Genomic DNA, 25,673 nt, shown 5'->3' on the forward strand with positions numbered 1-25,673 from the left:
GTTAGTAAGTGACTAAGAAATAAGTTTGTTAGAGTGCTGACTAGATAGTTAGTTATGTAGCTCGTTAAGTTGCTGCTATTTATTAGTTAAGAAAGGTGAATTGAACCTGTTTTTTCTTTATGCAATCAGAAAATGAATTTAAAAGTGACAGAATTGTGATAGTAAACACACTCTCCTCTATTTTCAGGTTTCGTGAAGTTCTTCTCTTCATCTCTCGTGAATTTACCATTTCAACAACTACATGATAATATCATTTTAGTAACTAAGTTCAATAAAGTTGGTTCAATAATTTATTGATACAATTAAAATCAATTGAAAAAAAGGAGACACATAAATAAGGAGAGAAAAATTTTGGTTGGATTTAATTAAAAAATAATTTTCTTATCTAGCATTTTTCCAATTATTTTTATTTTATGGTGTACGATACAATGTGCGGGAATTTACTCAATTTTGATTAAAAAAAATTATGTTTTCCATTATTCATTTATATTAGATTTTAGTGACAAATTTTTAAGATTAGTAGATCTTTTAATAAAAGCAGCTAGTTTCTCAATACCTAATTACTTAACATTAATTATTTAAGATCTACAAAAGTATATTTTAGAGTTAAACACAAATTAATTTAAAACATAAAATACTACAGTCAGTATAAATATTAAAAATAAATATAAGATTGAAATATCAATTAAAATTTAAAATTTAAAGTGTTTGATTGTAATTGATTCAACATATATGGTTTTCAAACAAAAGATTTAAAAAATTAATGAGTATTAAAATTAAAAGTAATTAAACTTGATAAAAACAAATAACTAACTAAAACTCCAATTTTTGATAAACCATCATTTAAGTCTAAAAACTCAAAAACAAATTAAATAAACCAATCAAATTCAAACCTAAAAAATTTATATCTTAATTTATACTTTAGACATATTTAGTTTTAATATATATATTGAATTATTTATTTATTTATTACTTTAAATTAAAATTATTTTAACATTTACTTTTTTATGTTATATAATGTTAACTTAATTTCGTGTACTTTTTTTCAAAAAAAAAATTGTCACAATGCAATCTGGTCCAGCCATGATTGGCATTTAAAAAAATCGTTCTAAACAAGTCTTACAAATAGATTTTATAGAAAAAATTTTCTAATAATACTAACAGGCAACACATGTTTAGATATCATATTTTAAACATTCAACATATTTACATAAAATTCTAGTTTAGTATTTACGGCTAGTCTAATAATTTCATATATTATAATATATACAAAAACAAATTATTTCAAATCACTAAGGTTGGATCTTGCGTGTGGCACATGAAACACTTTAGGATACTTAAAGACTTTTCAAAGTATGTATACAAAACATCTTGCACTTGAACAATAAAATACTCACTAACTTAAACAAAATTAGAGTAGAACTAATAAAGTGAGGTTAAGATGAAGACCTGTCTCTGAAAAAAAAAAAAGATATAAAAAAATAACAAAATGAATCTTAAAATTTATTAGTAGTAAATAAAATATCCATGCATAACCCACACAAAAAAAAATTTGTATAAATATTAAATACTTGGCAAAATAAATCTGCTATAATAATAATAATGATAAAAAATATATTTAAATACATTGATAATGAATCATAGATATCATATCAAATGTTCAAACTTTAGTTTTTTATTAAAAAAAATCTAAGTAGAAGGTTATCTAATTTATAAAGGTTAGAACAACAGACAAAAATTACATTTAGGTGATTGTTTTTTGTGTGAATCTAAAACAAACGTGTTCTGCTAATTTTGCAAACATGAAATGAATAGTTATAGTTTTTCATTTTATATGATCCTGAAAATAGAATTATATATAGTCAAGATGCTTCAATTCTCACGTCTACTATCATTAGCTGCAATTTCTATCATAAAGCCTTTCAAAATAGTTTTATACATATATATTAAATACATTATACAACAAACTAATGGTTGTTAAACAAATCAATAAATATTTCATCAATCAAATATTTACTAATATAATAACTAACCTTGTCCAAATTCAATACTAAATTCACATAGAAAGTGAAAATTACAAAGAAAGTATTTAATTGTAATGACATCTACTCAAATGAAAATACTAAAAATATTTTTTTATAAAAATTTTTGTATAAAAAATGTATTTTGTTTGTTTAGCCACATTTTAAAAAAATAAAACTTTTATAATATATCAAAATCAAATCTTACAATTTATCAATAAAAAATAATATCTTTATATAAAAACAATTATAAAATCTTCATAATAGTATCTTCTAATTATAATTAAGTATCTCATACATCAAAGTTAATTAATAATCTCAATGCAAAGCATTATGTCATATTTGAAATTTCTTTTATAAGATAGCTAACATAAATATCATGCTAACAAATAAGTGAATAAATAACCAAATAATTATTTTATTTCTAATTTTTTATAACGGGAAAAATAATACAATAATAAAATCTAACTATAGATATAAAATTTATTTATAGACTAAAATCTAAGAGAAATTTCCACTACTTCATGTGTTCTAATAGGCAAAGAATTGAAAATGGTTTCCTTGAGGATCTAATATAACAAACATATAACAATAATATCATTAATAAGTTAATATTGACATTAATTGATATAATAGAATCTAATTGCATAAAAAATTTTAAATTCTATCTTATCCTAATTCTAAAGTTTTGAATTTATTAATACTTATAATTATAAACATGACAAAAATTGATGAGAATATAAGTAATTACTAAGCTAAAGAATTATTTTAATGTCTTATTAATTATTAAGATTTGAATTAAAGATTTTTTTTCTTTTTTAAGTTTAGGTTACTTAATTAGGGTTTAAAAATAAGAGCCAACATGAGAGAATAAGATTGATAGATCATGAATATTGATTGGGTAGAAAAAGAGTATTGAGTTAAGTAAAACAGAAGTAGGCTGGAATTTATTATTCAAAAGGGAGGACATGAGGAAGAGGAGAAGTGACCGAGACATTGAGGAAGATGAGTGATTTACTACAATATGTGTATGTCTTGCTGATGCTATAGTAGAAAAACAAAGGAAAAGAGAATTTTAGACTTGACCCAATATCATTTTTATAAACTTTCTTTTATATATAGGCCCTACAAAAACTATAAGTCCAATGTAAAACTTTTTAGAAGTTGAGTTTATGCTGAGAAGTTCTAGAAGTGTATGGTTTACGTATAAATTGTAGTAAGACAAAATATATAGAATATAAGTTCGGCTGTCAAAAGAAAAATTTTAATACAGAAGTGAAGATTGGAAAAAATATTTTACGAAAAAGTTAAAAGTTTTAAATATCTTGGGTGTAAAATACAGGATAATAGAGAGATTGAATAAGATGTAAATCATAGGATCTATCCAAGCAGGTTGGTCAAAATGGTAGAGTGCATCTGATTTTATATGTGACAAAACAAGTGCATTTAAAACTTAGAGGTAAATTCTATCGCACTGCTAGACTGGCTATATACTTTATGGTACAATGTATTGGGCGGCCAAAGGGGAGCATAAATATAAGTTAAATGTGATAGAGATAAAGATGTTGAGATGAATGAGTGGTCATATGCGATTAGATAGAATAAGGAACGAAGATATAAAAGAGAATGGGAGTAGTACCTATTGTGAAAAATGTGGTAAAATCATGTCTCGGGTGATTTGGACATATGAAAAGAAGACTGACAGAACACCCAGTCAGGAAGGTGGATGAAATGGAAGATGAACAAGGGGTGAAAGATAGATGATGACCTAGGAAAATCATCCATAAGGTAGTCAAACGAGATCTACATGTAAACGGTCTCTCTGTAGACATGATACATGATAGAGATCAATAATGCCGTTTGATCCATGTAATCGACCCTACCTAGTGAAATAAGGCTTCGTTGTTGTTGTTATATTCAAAGTTTTAAAAACCAAACTGATAATTGAATTAATTGAACTAAATGTTAAAAATATTTAAAAGTTTAATCGAGATTCAATCAAAGTTTAACCAAATATAATAAAATATATAATTTTTGTTAGAAAAAAATAAATTTTTTATATTTTATTATTATAAATGGTTAATCATCAAAAAATTAAATTGGTCTGATCAATTAATTGATTATTTTGACTTTTTTTATTTTTGATTGATTTATTGTTATTCTTTTTTTGTCTCGGATATTAATCATAAATCACATATCATAACTAGATTTATAATTCATAAATTTCTTCTTTTAACAAAAAACTTATAATTTTATCTAGTCTTTATAAGTAAACCGTTAAAAATTTAAATAAAAAATAATTTATTTTAAAAAAAATATTTTGATAAGTCAACCTAATAAATTTTATAAACTTTTTTTAGATTCTATGCCCTGGTCTTTAAACCAATACACTTTTCAAAAAATCTAAACCCAACTTATTTAATAAAACAAGATGAGTTAAATCGAACCTAAAGCTAAAATAAATCGAACAACCACGAATTCTGATGGAGTAGTCCGGCTCCTTCTACCTCTAATTAATAAGGACCCCCTATGTGTGTGTATGTACGCTGACATTGAACGACAAGAATGATCACACTACTGATATTTCAAATACATGTTTATACAAAGGTGAAAATTCAGGTGCAGTCCGCTTCACGTGAAGTTGATAGTTGAGAGCCGTTAGATAATTTAACTGATTTGACTAAATTTTCATCTAACGGTTCTCAGTTATCAACTTCACAAACTGCACCTAAGTTTCACCTTATACAAATTATTTATGTCTTTAAATGAATTGAACAACTTTATATGCATGTATATATTCATATTAACAGTACTACATGCTGTACAATAAATACAAGCCATAACACACATAAGTATACCAAGTTTCTGTATTAAAAAACATGCATCAATAGCTAATCACATCAGGATAAAACCTTGAATTCTAATAACATGTCAACTATTCAATTACATGATGCAGAATAGCAAAGTAAAAAAATACAAATGATGCGTTGAAGTGCTTGATACAAGAAGAATCATTAGTTATTTAGTTTATATGATATTTTTCGATCAGATATTAGTTATTACATAACAAAACATCATATGAAAACTAATTATTTTTTTTGGCATTACTATCAAAGAGAATTTATATGATATAATGTCTAAGAAAAATGACTACATCATTTTGCAGATAGATAAATATGCCCTTAAGTATAGTTTATAATTTAAAATAATTTTAGTGCAAAAAAATTCGTTTTTGAATTTTTGATAGATAATCATCACTTGACCTTTTTAAAGGTATTTGGAGTATATGAGTGGTCAGGCTGCAATCCACTTCCACCAGAATTATGGCTTTTACCTAACTTCAGTCCTATTCAACCAGGTTAGTTTCAAAAGTACTCATATTCTTTAGACTTTGGATTCCATGCATCAATGCGAATTATTATTTGAATTTCAACTCATTTTCTTCTAAAATTATCTTTATATGATCATTTTTTGTTGAAATATAAATATTCTTTAATAGAAATAAAAATTTAAGAAAAGAATTTAACAAAATGGTTAATTTTTCTGGACCATTTGATAAATTTAAGTTGAACCATTTAAAATTTTGAAATTAAATTAGGCATAATCAGCAAAATCAAGAAAAAAATTGCATTATTCCATTTATTTTCTTTCCTCAACCAATCCCTAGGTGTGTAAGTTGTTTGCCAAACAATATGCTAGGATCCATCATGTGCTACACTCGCTTGATTTACATGCCTATGTCATATATATTTGGAAAGAAGTTTGTGGGCCCTATCACTGAATTAATCAAATCCTTAAGAAAAGAACTGTACAATGAACCTTATGATCAGATCAACTGGAATAAAGCTCGAAATACAATTGCTAAGGTAAGAGCATAATCCTTCCCATCATTTTATGGAATCCTAAATATTTTCGATCATATTAGCTATTTACAAAAAATTACCTATAAAATTTATTATCTATATAAATATATATTAAAATATAAAATATATATTAAAAATAATATATATGTTTATATAATTTAATAATTAATTTTAATAATATATATATATAATATTTTTAAAATATATATTTAATGCTTATAAATTTTAAAAATCTTTGGTAAACACAGAAAATAATCAGGCTTTTTATTTAAGTGAAAAATTTCTTATGATTTTAAATCATTATAAAAAGAACTATGTTTTTGTGTATTATCTTATAATTTCATAGAAAATACAGAAAAATCTATTTTTTTAATTGATTTAAATTAGAAAATAATTTTGTTTTTATTTAACTAAAAAATTGAACCAAACTTATTTATAACAACATAATCAATTTTTTTATATAAAAAATACTCATTCTGAGTTTATTCTTTTCTTTTTTGTTATGTCATATTTAAAAGTTCTATTTATTTCAAGTACATTCGACTCATTTTTTTTTTTTGGTTTTATCCAAAGTGTACAATATTTTAAATATGTATATCTATGCAGATATAACATATTTTGGGTACATCGAAAATATATATTTTTTTAAACGTTATATATCTGGGATGTACAGTATTCAATTTTTATATTTATTTATTTTTTATTCTATGTATTTTAGATGTGTAATGACAATATAAAAATATATGGTATACATTTCAATAAATAAAGTATTTACATAATTTAAATAAATTAAAAAAAAATCCCATTCCAAGCACATCCTAACTCCATGCAATTTTCAGGAGGATCTCTACTATCCGCATCCTCTTATGCAAGATATATTATGGGGTTTTCTTCATCACGTGGGAGAGCCTCTGTTAAAGTGTTGGCCCTTTTCCATGCTTAGAAAGAAGGCATTAGAAATAACCTTTAGTCATATTCAATATGATGATGAGATTACTCATTACCTTTGCTTTGGAGCAGTAGAAAAGGTATATAACAACAAATCGTAAGTATATATTAAAATTAGTTATTAAAATTAGATATTAATATAAAATATATATTTAAAATAAATTACATAATGGTTGATTTTGATATTTAGTTTTAATGTATAATTATATAACAAAAATAATATTAATTATAAAACAAATTTTAGATAGTTAAAATAGTTATGATGCTTTAAAAAAATGATTAAAATAAAAATAATGCTTTTTTATTATTTAATAATATTTTTTAAAAAATATTACTAAAAAAGTATTACCAAGATATACCTAATTATAACCACTAGGTTTTATTCATTATTTGGTGAAAATGCATGGAAGGTACTATCTTTACTTGTGCATTGGCATGAAGACCCCAATTCGGAGGCATACAAACTTCATTTAGCTCGAATCCCTGATTATTTTTGGGTTGCAGAAGACGGCTTAAAAATTGTTGTGAGTTAGTCACTCTTAACTTTTTTTTTTCAGCGTCTCTAGATATTTCTTTAGATACATGCATAACATTGCATTAATATTTTAAGTTTTTATGAACACACATCAAATCATCAAATTAACGCACATATTGATTGTTAAATTATAATATTATCATATTCTTATTTAACAATAAAAATATTTATCATGAGGAGACAAGTAATAATAATAATAATAATAATAATAATAATAATAATAATAATAATAATAATAATAATAATAATAATAATAATATGGTGCAACACGCCCCTTTTAAATAGATACAGAAAGCTTGAGTTATTGGTTTATATTCAGCAGTCGTTATTGTTTCTTGGTTTTATTTATTCAATAATGTCACGCTTAGAATTTGAATGCTTTAATATCACGGTTAATAGCACCCTATAAAGTATAAAATAACGGTGTAACATTTTATGCCAGATGTAATTTTTATTCGTAAAAATCGTCAAATGACATTTATATATCGTTAAAAAAATTAAATATATTTTGTTCCTAACATTTGGAATAAGTCTTAAAGTTATTTCTAATATTTAAATCATCCTATTTAAATCCCTAATATTTAAAAATTAACTCAATGTTATCCTACCGTTAGGGATATATGAACAAAATTTACAGCGAGACAAAATTGAGACAATTTTCAAATATTAGGAACTTAAATAAGACGAAAATGTTAGAGAAAAAAACAATACATATAAATAAATTTTGATTTTATTCTTTACTAATTTCAATTTTTTATGGTACATAATTATTCAATTATTTTTTAATCACATCTAACTAAATTATACTTAATCACATTATTTTTATTCTAAATAAATTTATTTTTTTATAATTTTACTTTTAAAAATATTTACTCATAATAAAATATTTGTAGAATAATAAGGGATAAGTACTTTTTTCGTCCCCAAGATCTGGGGTCGAAATCAAAATCGTCCCCGATATGTTTTTTATTAAGATCATCCTCAACGTTTAAAAATGTTTTAAAATCATTCTTTCCTGAATTTTTGGACCAAAATACCCTCATCATCATCATTCTCCTACCACCACCACCACCCTCCTCCCTCACCGTAACCCCCCCTCCCACCCCTCACCCCACTCCCTCTCCACTGTAACCCCTCCTCCCACTCCTCACCGGTCTACCCTTCCCCTCCTCATCCACTTCCCGCCCTCCCCTCCCCTCGCCCACCCCAACCCTCCCCTCCCCTCCTCCTCCCCCTCCCCCCTCCCTTCCCGCCTCCCCCACCCCTGCCCCCACCCCCGGTCTCCCCTTCCCCCTCCTCCTCCACTTCCCGCCCTCCCCTCCCCCCACCCCCACCCCCACCCCCACCCCTACCCCCGGTCTCCCCTCCCCGTTTCCCCTTCCCTCCTCCCCTTCTTCGTCTCCCCTTTCCTCCTACCGTAACCCCCTCCCACCCCCTCATCCCTCACCCCACTCCCTCTCACTGTAACCCCCCTCCCACCCCTCACCCCCTTACCCCTCACCCCACTCCCTCACCGTAACCCCCAACCCCCTTCTTCATGCCCTCTCTTCATGGTCATCATCATCATCATCAGATTTCATTAGCAACAACAACAAATTTTATCAAAAATTCAGAAATTCAAATTTCAGCAACAACAAATTTCATCAACAACAACAAATTTCATCAAAAATTCAGTTCATAGAAGAAGAAGAAGAAAAAGAATAAGAATAAGCAGAAGGCAGAAAGTAAAAGCAGGGGCGGCGGCGGGCTGGACGCGGGGCGGCGCGGGCTGGACGCTGGGCGGCGGCGGCCTGGACGCGGGGCGGCGTCGGGCTGAACGCGGGGCGGCGGCGGGTTGGGGGTGATGCAGAGAGAGACGAAGAAATTGGGGGGAGGGGAGGAGAGAGACGAAGAAATTGGGTGGGGTGGTTTTTTTTAATATTATTTTTAATTTTTATTAATAGTTAAGGGTATTTTGGTCCAAAAATTCGGGAAAGGATGATTTTAAATCGTTTTTAAACGTTGAGGATGATTGTAATAACAAAAAAAATGGTCGGGGAAGATTTTGATTTTGACCCCAAACCTTGGGGACGAAAAAAGTACTTATCCCGAATAATAACTAGTACATAAACTTTCTAGAATATATATATATATATATATATATATATATATATATATATATATATAAATTGTACATTTTGTCTCTAATATATCGAAATTCTTTAATGTTTAATTTAATTCAACTTTATTTTTAATAATTTTAATCTTTTCTTTAATAATTTTAATTTTTTAACGACAAATAATTATTTAATTTATTTTTTAATTTTATTCTTAATAAAAAATAAATTCACTTACAAAAAAAATGTAATTAAGAATAAAATTAAAAAAATTATTGAATAATTATTTACCATAAAAATTCGATATTATTGAAGAATAAAATTAAAAATAAAGTTGAAATAAATTAAATATTAAAGAATTTCGATACATTAGAGACAAAAGGTACCATTTATACATACTTTATGGTATATATATTATTTTTTTCTTTTTCTGTAAGTTTATGTACTAATCATTCTACAAACATTTTATGACGAGTAAAAATCTTTAAAAATAAAATTATAAAAAAATAAATATATTTAAAATGAAACTAATATAATTAAGTGTAATTTACTTAGATGTAATTAAAAAATAATTGATATTATTAAAGAATAAAATTAAAATTTATTTTTATGTATTATTTTTTTTCTCAATTTTTTTTATTTAAATTCCTAATTAACGTTTTGAAATTAGCTCAATATTATCTTTAAGGATAAAGTTACAAAATTAAAAATAATATAATTAAATCGATAAATATTGTTTAAATTATTTATTTTAATAATTATTATATTTATTTTACTTATTAAAATAATTTTTTTTCTCATGATAAAATAGTCTCTTTTAATTTTGGATAACTAAAAATGGGGTCGTTTAACTAATGCAGGCTCTCGGCAGTCAAACGTGGGATGTAGCTTTTTCTATACAAGCAATACTTGCTTGTGATCTAAGTGCAGAGTATGGGCCTATGCTTAAGAAGGCACACCAGTTCTTGAAGGCTTCACAGGTAAACCATACATTCTTTGCCTTTCGTAAACAACAAACCCCCACCCTCCCAATTCCCTCTCTTCTTCTTCTCTCTCTGTCTCCCTCTCTTTTCGCCGGCGTGCCTGATAATATATATATTGTATTATCGTTAGAATGAATTTCAGCCAAAATTAAATCTCATTTAAAAATCAGAATACATGAAATAAAAAATTAAAATTATTATTTTCTCTTAACAAAAGCGTGATTATCTTTTTACATTATTTTTTTTTCTCTATTATACTCTTTTTGTTTTAGATACCAAAAATTAAATCTCTAATTTTTTAATTATAGAGATTACAAAACGCAAGAAAAGAATACAATAGAGAAAAAAAAGATGTGAGAGACAATATATTTTTACTCAAAGAAAATAATAATTTTATTTTTTTATTTCATGTAATTTCTTTGTTTTAAATCAGATTTAATTTTGACTATTAAATTCAATATAATAATAATAATAATAATTATATTCTCACATTTTTATATAAGAAAATTTATTCTCTCTCTCTCTCTCTCTCTCTCTCTCTCTCTCTCTCTATATATATATATATATATATATATATATATATATATATATATATATATATATATATATATATATAATGTGAATTGAAGATGCTTTGGTGGTTATAGTAATTATATACATATTATTAAAATTAAATTATATTTTTTTATATTTTAATAATATTTTTGTTTTTTAAAATAAAAAAATCACTTTATTAATTTTTAACAATACTTTTTAAAGTATTATAATTATCATAATCACTGCTATAACATAATTATACTAAAATGATTCTAGTATATTTAGAGTTTTAACTTGGTTAAATGTACTATAATTATTAATTAACAGGAGTATAAATAAATAAACTATCTTAATAGATTTGTGAAGATCCCCCTGGTGACTTCAGCGCAATGCATAGGCATATTTCAAAAGGGGCGTGGCCATTCTCTATGCAGGATCATGGTTTGCAAGTCTCCGATTGCACCGCCGAAGGGCTAAAGGTTAGTTCACCGGAATATATATACCATAACACTGACAAATAATTAGGTGTGTCTTATTGATAATCAACATACAATGAAAATATTATATGCATAAAAACAATAGTTATTAATATATTTTTAATATATATTTATTATTTTAATATATATTTTATATAATTAGTTGATTTTTTAATTTGTGTATCTCTAACATGATTAATATAATAATTCTCGTATTTTATTTTTAATTTAATTATTTTATATACAGATCTTTATAGTTTTATTATTAAATTTATAATTGATTTTTTATATTTTTTTCATCAATTAGGTATTTATATTGCGTTTAGTTTTATAATTAGATTTTTTTACGTCAAAAATATTAAAATTAATCGAATATTTTTTTAAAAAATATGTAGTCAAAGATCTAATTAAACTTTTAATTGTAGATATTTTTAATTTTTAAAAAAATATATATTCAATTATTTCTAATACTTTTTATGCTTGGAATGAGTTAATTATAAAATTAAAAATAATATAAAAATTTAATTCTAACAAAATAATTAAATTTTTATTTTTTATATAAACAATTATCTACTTAATATACTTTGGATTACATTATTATTGATTGATATTAAAATTTGTACGTGTACGCGTGCATGTGACGTTTGAGCTAACACTACTATGAATTCGTTTGGAAAACTTTAAAAGTAATTTTTTTTAATTTTTTTTTCTTATGAAAAGTAGTAGTATTAATGTTTGGTGCAATTTTTAAAATCAAATTGTAACTTTTTAAGAAGCTATTTAGGAGCTTATAGAGAAGTTAAAAAAATGACTTCTCTCATAATACTTCTACTTTTCATCACATTTCTATAAAATAAATACTTTTAGAATTAAAAATCCAAACACAAAATAACTTATTTATAAGTTACTTTTAATAGAATTATTTATTATTTAAGTTATTTTATAAAAAAGAGTTTAATTAAGTTGATTACCTAATCTGGATTATATGTTAGTCTTTAACGTAGATATAGTAAATCTGAAAACTTGTAATTAAAACCACACGTTGTTAATATCTCATTGTTCATAAAGAACATCAACTTGATCTTTTGGTGTTGGTGATGAGCTGAAGGACCAATTAGATAGCATTTTGGAAAGCCAATTTCAATTTCATGAGATCAATTTAAATTAATAGGGTAAAATATGTTTTTAATATTTTCGAAAAATTTTAAAAATATATCTAACATTTAATTTATTTTAGTAATGTTTTTAATATTTTTTATAAGTTTCAATTTATATGTACGGTTAATTTTTTGATAATTAATATATGATCAATATTTTTCTTTTTAATTTTACTGTACACATATTTTTCAAAAAATTAATGATAAAAATAAAATTAAAATTTATCAAAAATATTAAGAATAATATTAAAATAAAATAAAAGTTAAAAATATTTTTAAAATTTTTCAAGAATCTTAAACGCAAAATATATTTTACCCAAATTAATAAATGAAGGATCGGAGAGATATAAACTATGGGCACATTTTGGATGCGATTATATAGGAGGAGAAAAAGTGCTTGCTTTAGAAAAATCTATATATGTACTTCGATTAGGGCACTATATTTTGTATTTATTTGCACTTTGAAAAAAAAATAGAAGTTAAAATAATTTAGTTTTTATTTGTTTAAACAAATGGGTAGATAATTGCTTATGGTGTTAAGTTATTATTAATGAAGTAAAAATTAAAAAAGAGAAAATGCGGTGTGATAAAGTATATATCGAAGTAATAATTTTTCTTCACATCAAGTATATAAGTTCGTTAAACCAACTTGGTGGTTCAACTTGGATTGAACGAGTAGCAATTCATTAACAATAAATTTTTAAATAAAATTTCGATTCACGATTTATTAGTCTTTAGCCAATTAAACTAAGAGATATTGTGAAAAAACTAATAAAAGTATAAATTAGTTAACAAATTAATACACTATATTTAAACTCAACAAAACTTAGCATGGTTGACGGCTTAGTTATTAGTATACATTTTTTTAATAACAAATTTTTATTGTCAATAATATAATGATTATTATATATCTTATTTATTTTTAGTGGTAATTGTATATTTTTTGCGACTATTAAAAAAGATTTTATCGACAATTGTTAATTGTTATTAAAACCTTTTAACGACAAAGTATAAAAAAATTAATATTTAATTGTCGATAAATATATATTAGCACTCTTTTTGATACCAATTTAAAAAAAATGAATAAACACTAAAAAAGATTTTTTTTAATAGTGTATGTAAAGACTTTATTTAAAGTTAAGTGTCTGTCAAAATATTCTTAAATCAATTTTTAACAGTAGTAAATATTTTTTTCGAATAGTGTAAATATTTTTCTTTTAATAATAGTAAATATTCTTAAATCATTTTCTAACAGTAAAACATTTTGTCAAAATAATTATTTTCAGTGGCCGTCAAAATTGCTTACTTTTTTTAAGTGATTCAATAATTCTCTACCCTTCTATTTTTTATTTATTTCTGTTTATTTAAAAAAAATTCTTTTGCTATTTTGTTTATCAAATAGATCTTAAATATATGCGAAGATAGACTTACGGATAGTTAATCAAGTATATATTAGTTGATTAACTATTTCCAATTCTTCATATATATATATATATATATATATATATATATATATATATATATATATATATATGACAATGAGGTTCTCACTTTTTATTATGTCACTTTTTATTATTTCTATGTATATATATTAGTACTAAAAAAATTAATTTTAGTAGTTATTTATTTTGTTTTTAGCGACAATAAAAATAATAATTAATACATTTATCGACAATTAGATATTAGTAGTCTTATATTTTATCATTAAAAATTTTAGCGACAATTAACAATAATTGATAAAAACTTTTTTAGTAGCCATAAAAATATATACTTATTGCAAAAATAAATAAATTAAATAAGATATATAAAGAGGATTATTCTAAAATAATTATGTTATGGTGACTATAATATTTCAAAAAGTAATTATTAAAATTAAAATAATTTTTTATTGTTATTAAACATTTATTTTTTAAAAAATATTACTAAAATATAAAAAAATTGACTATAATTTTAATAATATTTATATAATCATCGTATAACCATATAGAATTTCCAATATAAAAGTAAAATGAGATAAAATTTAATATTTAAATTAAAAAATATAAAAATAAATTATTTTTTAATATTTAAAACTTACTATAAAAGATAACTTTGGCAATTTTGACACCAAAATTACAGGCACCAGAAAATTGGCTCTATATATATATATATATATATATATATATATATATGGCACACTCACACATGACACATGTATGTGGCTCCTTTTTACTTTTTGCTATCCAACTTTGATATTTGGTTGCTACTAAAATTAAACAGGCTGCACTTCTGTTGTCGATGATGCCAAGTAATCTAGTTGGAGAAAAGATGGACTCAAGAAGATTCTACGATGCTGTGAATATTCTTCTTTCCCTGCAAGTATGTTTTTCTTTTCTATTCCATGTTTCACGTTTCATGTTTAGATTCTAAATTAAATTATTTTTTGTTCTTAATCTTGATATAATTTGATTTGACCATTATTGTATAAGTTTTGCTAATACTTAAACTTGTTAAAGGGTTTTGTTATTGGTTAAGGTTACCGAAAAACCTATTTAATAACTAGACTCGTAATTATTAGATGCAATTTTGATATATCTGTTAATTTCAACTACAGAGCAAGAATGGTGGTTTTTGTGTTTGGGAGCCTCGAAGAACATATCATTGGGTAGAGGTAAACAAAACTAGGATGCATTCGACTTCATGATCAATTAATTAACTAAGGATATTTTCCTAAATTATTCCTAATTGAGAAACTCACATTTTTGTTGCAGAAATTCAATCCAACTGAAATCTTCGAAAAATGTCTCATTGAGTCAGAGTATGATTATTTATATATTTTTTTTCATGTCAATATATATATATATATTTTACGGAAATATAAATTTTTTAAAATTATATTGGTTTTATCCTGACATTATAGATTATAACACAACATTTATAGAATCAAATTATTTTTACGAAAATATCATAAGAGACAAAAGTCTTTGTCAGCTAAAAAAATCAGGATCTCCGTAGATAAAAAATCAAATAATAAGATTTTTAGTTATTATTTTCATGTGAAAGAGTTTGATTTATTAATACTAATAATTAATTCTAATATTCGTTATCTGAAATTTGAAACGATTTAACTTCTATACTTTTGATTAGGTGTTAAGTCTGCTGCACAAATAGAAATAATTAATTTTTATATTTGCTATTTAAAAATAATATTTTTTTCTATGTATAAAAAATATAATTAGATATTAGCATAAAAAAATTATATTGATAGTTATAAAATTAACTCAAAATTAATTTTTTTAACAATTGAATATGATAAACTTCATTGCCACATAAGACTGGCAATAGATAGGATAGAGTAGGGTTTAGACTTCACCCTAACCTTATATGTAGGTTTAAATCTCTCTAAAACTCAACCTTATTCTACCAGCAAGTTAAAAATTTTCAACCCTAATCTACCTTATCTGTGGGTTAAAAATCTCTTAATCCTAACTGTTTCGAGGGTTACCTGAAACTGGGTTATCGTTGGGCTTGTAAGTGTGGCTCAAATCCTCAATGGAGCGAATTTCGACTTGTCCCACGTCCTATGGTCGTCGTTCGAGTTGTTTGCGAGAAGATGGGGAGTGGTACTTGCAAAATACTCCGATGCTTAAGTCAGCAATGGTCTTAGCAAGTTTTAGTGTATTGGAACTTAAATGTACCTGAGTGTGTCAGGGTATTTATAGGAGATGAGCCAATAACCCCCGCTGAAGTAGTTCCACTTCTGATGGTGGATAACCGTCCCTTTATCTTAGAGTTGTTGAGATCTCTTTTCTAGAAGTGAGAGATCCGGAGAAGTAGTTACTTACATGGATAAGTACAAATCATCCGTCGAATCCGACCTTTATAGGGAGGTTGGGTTTCCAGGCAGGTTGTCTTCTTATTTGGGCCTTTCGGCTCTATTTGGTACTTGCTAATTAACTTAGAGAGGGCATCGGCTTTGCTGTTGAATTCCCGAATTATGTGCCTGACCTTGGTTTCAAGAAATTGCCTAAGATGCTCAAGTATTTTTTTTAAGTACCTTTTCATATTAGGATCTTTTGCCTGGTACTCCATTGATTTGATAAGTTACTACTTGGGAGTCACTGAAGACTATTACTTTGGTCGCATTGACTTCTTTGGCGAGTTTGAAGCATGCAATTAAGGCTTCATATTCGGCCTGGTTGTTGGAAGCAGGGAATTCAAACTTCAGGAAGATTTCTATTTGTGTCCCCTCTTCACTCACTAAGATGATGCCAGTGCCGCTTCTGACTTTATTAGAGGATCCGTCTACATAAGGGCTCCAGGTCGTAGAGGCTTCGTTCTTGTCGCCGGTGTATTCTGCCAGGAAGTCGGTAAGGCATTGGGCTTTAATTGCTGTTCGACTTTCGTATCTCAAGTCGAACTCGGATAATTCTATAGCCCATTGAACCATTCAACCTGCAATGTCTATTTTCTAAAGGATTGGCTTCATGGGCTGGTTCGTTCGGACTCTTATGATGTGAGCTTGAAAATAAGGTCAGAGTCTCCTGGATGCCAGAATTAAAGCATATGTAAATTTTTCTATCTTTTGATACCTCAACTCGGGTCCTTGTAAGACTTTGCTGGTGAAATAAACTGGATACTGTCCGACCTCATCTTGTCAAACTAGTGCTGATGCTACTGCTTTCTCAGTAACAGCTAAGTACAGTACGAGTTCCTCTACTACTTTAGGCCGAGTACGGACTGGTGGCTGACTCAAGAACTTCTTGAATTCTTGAAAAGATTATTCAAATTTAGGGTTTCATTCAAATTGGCACCCTTTTTTTAGTAGAGAAAAAAGTGACAAGGATTTTAAGGCTGATTCTGCCAGAAATATAGACAAAGCTGCAAGTCGGTCATTCAACTGTTGGACTTCTTTTATGCAGGTCGAACTCCTCATTTCTAGGATTGCTCTACACTTATCGAGGTTAGCCTCAATTTTCCTCTGTGTGAGCATAAATCCCAAAAATTTTTCTGTCTTTACTGTAAAGGTACATTTTACGGGATTTAGTCTCATCCAATGCCTTTTTATAGTACTAAAGACTTGTGAGAAGTCGGTGAGGAGATTTGCCTCCTCCTTGGTCTTTACCAACATGTCGTCCACTTACACTTCCATTAGGCTTCCAAGGTGGGGCGCAAACATCTTGTTCATTAGCCTTTGATATGTGGCGCCTACATTTTTTAATCCAAATGGCATAACCACTTAACAGTAATTCACTTTGGGTGTGATGAAGGATGTCTTTTCTTGATCCGACTTATACATCGGGATTTGATTATATCCTGAGTAGGCATCCATGAATGATAGGTACTGGTATCCCGAGCTGGAATCCACTAAAGCATCTATATTCGGAAGTGGGTAGGGGTCATTTGGACATGCTATGTTGAGGTCGGTGTAGTCAACACACATTCTCCACTTCCCATTTTGCTTTTTTACCAACACTACGTTCGATAGCCATGTCGGATATTTGACTTCCCGGATGAATCTGGCCTCTAACAAATCTTGTACTTGTTCTTCGACCACCTGAGCTCATTCTAGTCTGAGCTTTCGTCTTCTTTGTTGGACCGGTCGGAACCTGGGATAGACCGCCAGCTTGTGTGTCATGAGTTCGGAGTGTATTCCGGGCATGTCGGAAGCCTTCCAAGCAAAGAGATCAGAATTCTCTTTTAGGAGTTTTATGAGGTCATTTTTTAACTCCGTTCTCATATTGGCTCCTATGTTGTTGTCTTTTCCGACCTCTTCTGCGATCTGAACTACCTCCGTCTTTCCTTCAGGCTTTGGCTGTAGTTCTTCCTTTACTCGTACTCCTTTGAGTTCATTTGTATTGACTTCTTTGCCATTTTCTCGTAAATTCAAGCTTTCATTGTAACATTTTCTCGCCAGCTTTTGGTCTCCCTTAACGGTGGCAATTCCATCTTTTGTTGGAAACTTCATACAGAAGTGAGGAGTAGAGACCATGGCTCCCAACCGATTTAGAGTTATTTTACTGATTAGGGCATTGTAGGATGAAGCTACATCCACAACAATGTAGTCCACGCTTAAGGTTTTTTATCTCAGCCCTTTCCCAAAGGTGGTATGTAGGGAAATGAACTCCAAGGGTTTGATTGGAGTATCTCCTAGCCCGAAAAGAGTATCTGGGTATGATTTTAGCTCTTTTTTCTCTAGCCCTAACATGTCGAATGCTGGCTTAAAAAGTATGTCTGCTGAGTTTTCCTGATCTACCAAGGTCCTATGTAGGTCGGCATTGGCTAGTATCATGGTGATGACTATTGGGTCATCGTGCCCGGGCACAATTTCTTGTGCGTCTTCTTCTGTGAAAGAGATTGTAAGGAGGTCGGGGCTATCTTTTCCGACTTGGTATACCTCCTTCAAATACCTCTTTCGAGATGACTTGGTCAGTCCTCCTCCGACAAATCCTCCTACTATGGTATCTTCATCATCTCTTTTTCTTTTTTCATGATTGTCCGACCTTTCCATGAGATATCTATCCATCCGACCTTCCCTAACCAGTTTTTCTATTACATAGTTTAGGTCATAACAATCATTTGTTGAGTGACCATACAGCTTGTGGTACTCACAATACTCGTTATGGCTTCCACCCTTTTAGTTTTTAATTGGACGCGGGAGAGGAAGCTTCTTGGTGTGATAAATTTTTCTGTAAACATCCATGAGAGAAACTTGTAATGGAGTATAATTATGGTACCTTCTGGGTTTCTCGGATCTGACTTCTTCTTTCTTCTTGGGCTCCCTCTATTTTTTTTTTGGCTGGTGAGGGTGCCCAAGTCGCCAACTTGACTTTCGTAGCCTGGTGTTTTCTTCCATATTGATTTACTTTTCAGCTCGCTTTTGTATAATGTTTAGAAAAGTCGGATGTCTTTTTGATATAGATTGGGAGAAGGGTCCTTCTCGGAGTCCATTGACTAGTTCCATTAGTACTGCCTCAGTAGGCAGGTCTTGGATTTTCAAGCATGCTTTGTTGAATCTCTCCATGTAGCCTCTCATGAGTTCTCCGACCTCCTGTTTGACTCCGAGTAGGCTAGGTGCATGCTTAACTTTATCTTTCTGGATTAAAAATTGTGTAAGGAATTCATGCGCAAGGTCATCAAAACTGGTAACCGACCTAGGTGGCAGGCTATCAAACCAATTCATAGCCACTATTATCAAGGTTGTCGGGAAGGCCTTGCAGCTAGTAGCAATTGAGGCATCGGCCAAATACATCCGACTTTTGAAATTATTGAGGTGATGCTTCGCGTCGGTTGTCCCGTCGTATAGATTCATGTTAGGGATTTTAAAGTTTCTAGGAACTCTAGCCCGCATGATGTCCTCAATGAAAGGATCTTCTCCCCCAGTAGGGTATCTTCCCGAGCTGTGCGGGAATCCTTGCTTCGAAGGTTGGATTCTAGCTTTGAGAGCTTCTCCTCCAACCCTATTCGCTGTTTGATCTCCTTCCTCAAAATCCTCTCTGCTTTGCGTTGTCGCTCTAATTCTTACTCCAACTGCTCGAGTTGACTATGATACCCATGCAGCAATCCCATGAGGTCGGTGCTATGAGGTTGTTCTTCCCTTTCAGGGAGACGAACCTCGGGTGAGATTCTCCATTGGTGTTGGTCTCCGGAGGGGCCTTCATCATGTGGTTCCTCCATTCTTGGAGGAGGTATTACTATTGCTTGGTCGTTGTTGACCATGTCCTGGTATTCTTGATCTGATTCAGACGCTGTACATCTGTCTTCATACTGATCGTACACCATGTAGTGTTAGATCCCAGGTCCCCGGCAACGTTGCCAATGTTTCGAGGGTTACCTGAAATTGGATTGCCTTTGGGCTTGTAAGTGAGACCCAAATCCTCAATGGAGCAGGTTCCGAGTTGTCCCACGTCTTGTGGCCGTCGTCCGAGTTGTTTGCGATAAGATGAGGGGTGGTACCTGCAAAATACTCCGATACTTAAGTTAGCAAGGATCTTAGCAGGTTTTAGTGTATTGGAACTTAAATGTACCTGAGTGTGTCAGGGTATTTATAAGAGATGAGCCAATAACCACCGCTGAAGTAGTTCCACTTCTGATGGTGGATAACTGTCCCTTTATCTTAGGGTTGTTAAGATCTCTCTTCTAGAAGTGAGAGATCTGAGAAAGTAGTTACTTACATGGATAAGTACAAATCATCCGTCAAATTCGACCTCTATAAGGAGGTCAGGTTTCCGGGCAGGCCGTCTTCTTATTTGGGCCTTTCGGCTCCTTGGGCCTGGCTCTATTGAGCCTAGTTTGTATCTTGGATTATAGTATGAACACTAAGCGTATCCATACCCTAAAATTTTTCACTCGAATCCTACTCAATCCTGTGTGTAACAATCATTTTTTATATCAAACACAATATTTAATTATTCCATATTTTATAAAATACAAATAAAATAGAAAACAAAATTAAGCCTACGCAAAAATTAAAAGTAACATAATGAAATTGATGTTAAAATTACAAATAACATAAATATCTATCGATCCCCGTCAACTTAATTATACATGTATAAAATTATAAAATAGAAAAGATGTGGATTCAATCTCCATCAACTTTATTATATATATATATATATATATATATATATATATATATATATATATATATAATTTTAACTACATATTATAATATATCAGGGTACAAATAAATTGGGTAGAGTTAGACTTAAATCTGCATCCGATTCTATCAATAACTTAACCTGCTCTGCTTTTAAATTGATTCACTGCGGGTCAAGTTGTCGATCCTATCTAAATAAGTTGGTCCAAATTGGATATCCACAGATAATATACTCAACTACAATTTAAAATATTAAAAAATAAAACATAAAAATTAAGAGGTTATTGATGTTACGTTTAGGTCTTAATTGTTAAATATGTTGTTCATATAGTATTGTATATATATAGTTTAGGATGAAATTTTTTTTTAAACAATATCTAAAGAAATTATTAACAAAAATTTACTTTTGATCGTATAATAATTTATGACAGATAAAAATAATATCATTTAATTAAATATAATCAATTTAGCTATTTAGTATTATTTTTTTATAACAGTAAAAATGATATTTTTTTTAAAAATAATGGTGCGTTGCGAAAATTGTTATTAACGATTTCACTTTTGTAATTTTTGTATTTTCAAAAGTAAAAATAGTTACTTATGATTTTACTTTTTAATTAATATTTAATTTTTAAATCATACAAATTGCTATTTATGAATTTATTTTTTAATTTTTAAAATATAAAAATTATTACTTATAATTTTATTTTTAATTTATTTTTTGAAAAGTAGGAATTTCAACCAAGTTTTACTTTACCCCATATTCTGATAAAATCCAAAAAACACTCAATATTTTTGTATTTAACACAAAACCCTCCAATATATATAAGGAAGAAAGCCGGATAATGTTGGTGTTATGTAAAATAGGTATGTAGAGTGCACAGGATCAGGAATGCAGGCCTTAGCTCTATTTAGAAAGCTATATCCAAATCACAGAAGAAGGGAAGTTGATAGTTCCATTTCCAAAGCAATCCGTTACATGGAAAGCGTACAAAATCCTGATGGCTCCTGGTATTTATCCTTTCTCTTTTTTGCTATTAAGTTATTGTCTCTACTTTTTATTATAATGATTTTTAATTATGTTAGACATTGTCTGAAGTATAAAAATATATAGAAAAATATTTAACAAATATTGCATTGGAGTGTGAGAGAGATAGTTATATTGAACTAAATTTTTATACAGTTAAATATTAGGATAAAATATTATTTTAGTCTTTAATATTTAGAGTAATTATATTTTAATTTTTAATATTTTAATTATTTTATTTTTATTTGAAAATATTTAAAATAATATTAATATTATTTTATTGTCAAATTTTTTATTAATAATTAACAAAATTGATGTATTATATATATAATATTTTTATTAAAATTATGTTTGTTCATTTTCTTTTCTTACTTTTATTTTTTTAATAAGTCTAAATTTTAATAAAAGAGAAGTTGAACAAATGTAGTTTTAATAAAAATATTATTAATAGAAGTACATCAATTTCTTTAAGTATTGACAAAAAATTTGAAGGTAGAATAATATTGATGTCATTTTAAATATTTTAAGATAAAAATAAAACGATTAAAATATTAAAAATTAAAATAGAATTTACTTTAAATATTGGGCATCATAATATAATAGTACTTTTTTACCTTAAATATTATTATGAAATTGAAATAAATAATTTCCATTCTAAATACATTAATTTATGAATCTATGAATCCATAGAATTTAGAAAAATAAAATAAAATGGGGGTACTATATCATCCATAATTAGTAATATATAAACTTAAAGGTAGTCATAATAAAGAAGTCATTTCCTCAATGTTTAGAGAAAGGGCATAAAGGACAAAACAAGATGTGCCAAATGTGGTTATTATATGCTAACCCCTTTTACTCGTAGAGTCGTAGTAGAGATGTATGCTAGTTTATAGTAATAGAACGAATAACTTGATCGGTTAATGCATCTATAATTTTATTCGTTTTTTTTTAATAGGTTCATATAGATTATCAAGAGTTTACAAATAATTCACTCTTCATACTCTTGTTTAAGAGTGAAATTTTTAAGTGGGTTGTTATCCATTTTTAATTGGATAAATATATCTTTTTAACAAATTTTGTTGACACATTAATTTCTAATCGGCGTTTAGAATATTAGACACATTAATTACTAACAAAATAAATGGATAAATTAATTTGTTGTCTTTTAAAATTTTAGACAATTTAATCTTTCAATGATATTATTTTTTAAAAATTAAGAATTAATTCATCACTTTTTTAGAACGTGCTAGAAACTAATTTCTCTAGTATTCCATAAGATTAACTACCTTTTTGTCCAAACTCCTTGTTTAAAGCACATGCTTAATAAGGAAAATTCATATTTGCAGCATGGTGTAAGTCAAATATATCTAGTGACCATTATTATATTATATAATATTATTACTTTTTTATAAATTAAAAGTTTAAAAAAAAATAATTTTTAAAATTTCGGACCTTAATTATACAGGTTCGGTAGTTGGGGGGTTTGTTATACAATAGGTGCATGGATGGGTGTAGAGGGACTGATGGCTTGTGGAAAGAACTACCAAAACTGTCGAGCATTGCGCAAAGCGTGTGAATTTTTGCTGTCAAAGCAGCTTTCCAATGGTGGCTGGGGTGAAAGTTACTTGTCATCCTTAAACAAGGTACATTTATTTTGTTTTCAATACTGTCTCATACTATTACTAACAGTGTTTAGGCAGTTAAATACCGTATGTAAATAATTTTTTGAAAAATGTTACAAACAGACTAATTTTTTTTATCAATATTAATAAATATTTTGGCCAATATTTTATTTATACAAAATTTAGATTGAGAGTTTAGAATTCAAAATTTATTTTATACTAAAGATTTAGAGTGTCGAACAAGTATTGACAAAAATAATAAATTTTATTAATCATATAGTATTATTTTAAATCATATTTCTATAATTGCTTTTATCTTAAATTTCTTAAGTGTCGCCCTTTATATTCGTAATCATATCTACTTAATAATGAATAACTATTATTGTAGTTACATTAAATTAAAAATTGATAATTTAATTTAATACTTTGAGATAAATTAACGCTTCACTATAATTTTCTTGTTTTGAAATAAAAGATGATTTTTAAATGTTATATATTACCACTTTCGTATTTTAAAGTTATATTTTAATAATAGTAAATAATAAATAATAAATTTTAGAAAAGCGGAACATAAAGAGCTTATTGCAATATATAGTGGATGGTTATTTATGATAGTTTAACAACATATTAAATTTTTAATTGGTTGATAATGTAAATTATTGGTATGTAAAAATTAAAAGCACACATAAATTATTTAAGTATGAATCAGATAACTTATTTTTTATTTGTTTGAGTTTTTTTTTTAAAAAAAATATTTTTAAATTTTTTTAAAAAATTTTCTTAAAATATAAAAATAATTTGATATTCAGATATCTTATAAAAGTAAATTTTTATCAATATTTTAGTATATCGATATAAAAATAATTTTTTATTTATTATATTAAATATCTTTTTTATAATAAAATTATCTTTTTAAAAAGATGAAAAGTTTAACTTTTTAAAAAAATATTTTTCTAATGATTTTACTTTAAAGAAACTTCCAAACACACTAAAATTTAATAAAAGGTTTTTTTAATTCGAAAACAACTTTTTCTTATGACTTAAAAACCTAGAAACACTTCTTTGAATATTTTAAAACATATCATTTTGAAATATTTGACCCAAAAATGAACGCTTAAAGTTACTTTAAAAGACTTATGTTTTGATAAATAAGAAATAAATTAAAATATGAATTTAACGAAATGATGATTAGAGGGGTTATATAAATAAGACCTAGGAAGATAATGTCATTCTGCCTATAAAAAGGCTTGTTTGATGAGTTTTTTAAAAAGATTTTCTTTAAAAAGATTTTTCTTTTGAAAAAAATATTTTTTATAAATCTTTTGAAAAGTAAAAATAATTTAACGTTTAGAAGTCTCATTTAAAAATATTTTATTTATTAATCTATCTATCTGTTATGTTTAAATACCAAATAACAAAATACCTTTTGTCTATCTATTATATTATATTAGAACATTTTTTTATAGCAAAAGTTAAGGGTACATTTGATTTGTGTTTTTATTTTCTGTTTTTATTTTTAATATTTTTGGTTTTATGAATTTTATAAAGAAAAAAGTGAAAACAATAAAATTTTATTTTCTATTTTTTTTTCTTTCATAAAATGTAAAAAACAAAATATAAATAATTCTTTTTATAAGTTATTGACACCTAACATCAGACACTATATACAAAAATAATTGGTTGGCCGCAATGTTAATTTTATTGTGAAACAGGTGTATACAAATTTACCAGACAACCGTTCAAATTTAGTTCAAACTTCATGGGCTTTATTGGCCCTTATTGGGGCAGGCCAGGTCAGTAATTTTAGCTCAAACAATCATCATAAAA

At 27.5% G+C, this 25,673-nt stretch overlaps 1 pseudogene; it reads left to right on the forward strand.

Annotated features, from left to right (window-relative positions):
• Positions 1–25,673, forward strand: part of LOC112744591 (lupeol synthase-like) — an 87,097-nt pseudogene that overhangs the window by 53,587 nt on the left and 7,837 nt on the right.

This window comes from Arachis hypogaea, chromosome 2 (assembly GCF_003086295.3).
Source record: "Arachis hypogaea cultivar Tifrunner chromosome 2, arahy.Tifrunner.gnm2.J5K5, whole genome shotgun sequence".
In the NCBI taxonomy this organism is placed as follows: Eukaryota; Viridiplantae; Streptophyta; class Magnoliopsida; order Fabales; family Fabaceae; genus Arachis; species Arachis hypogaea.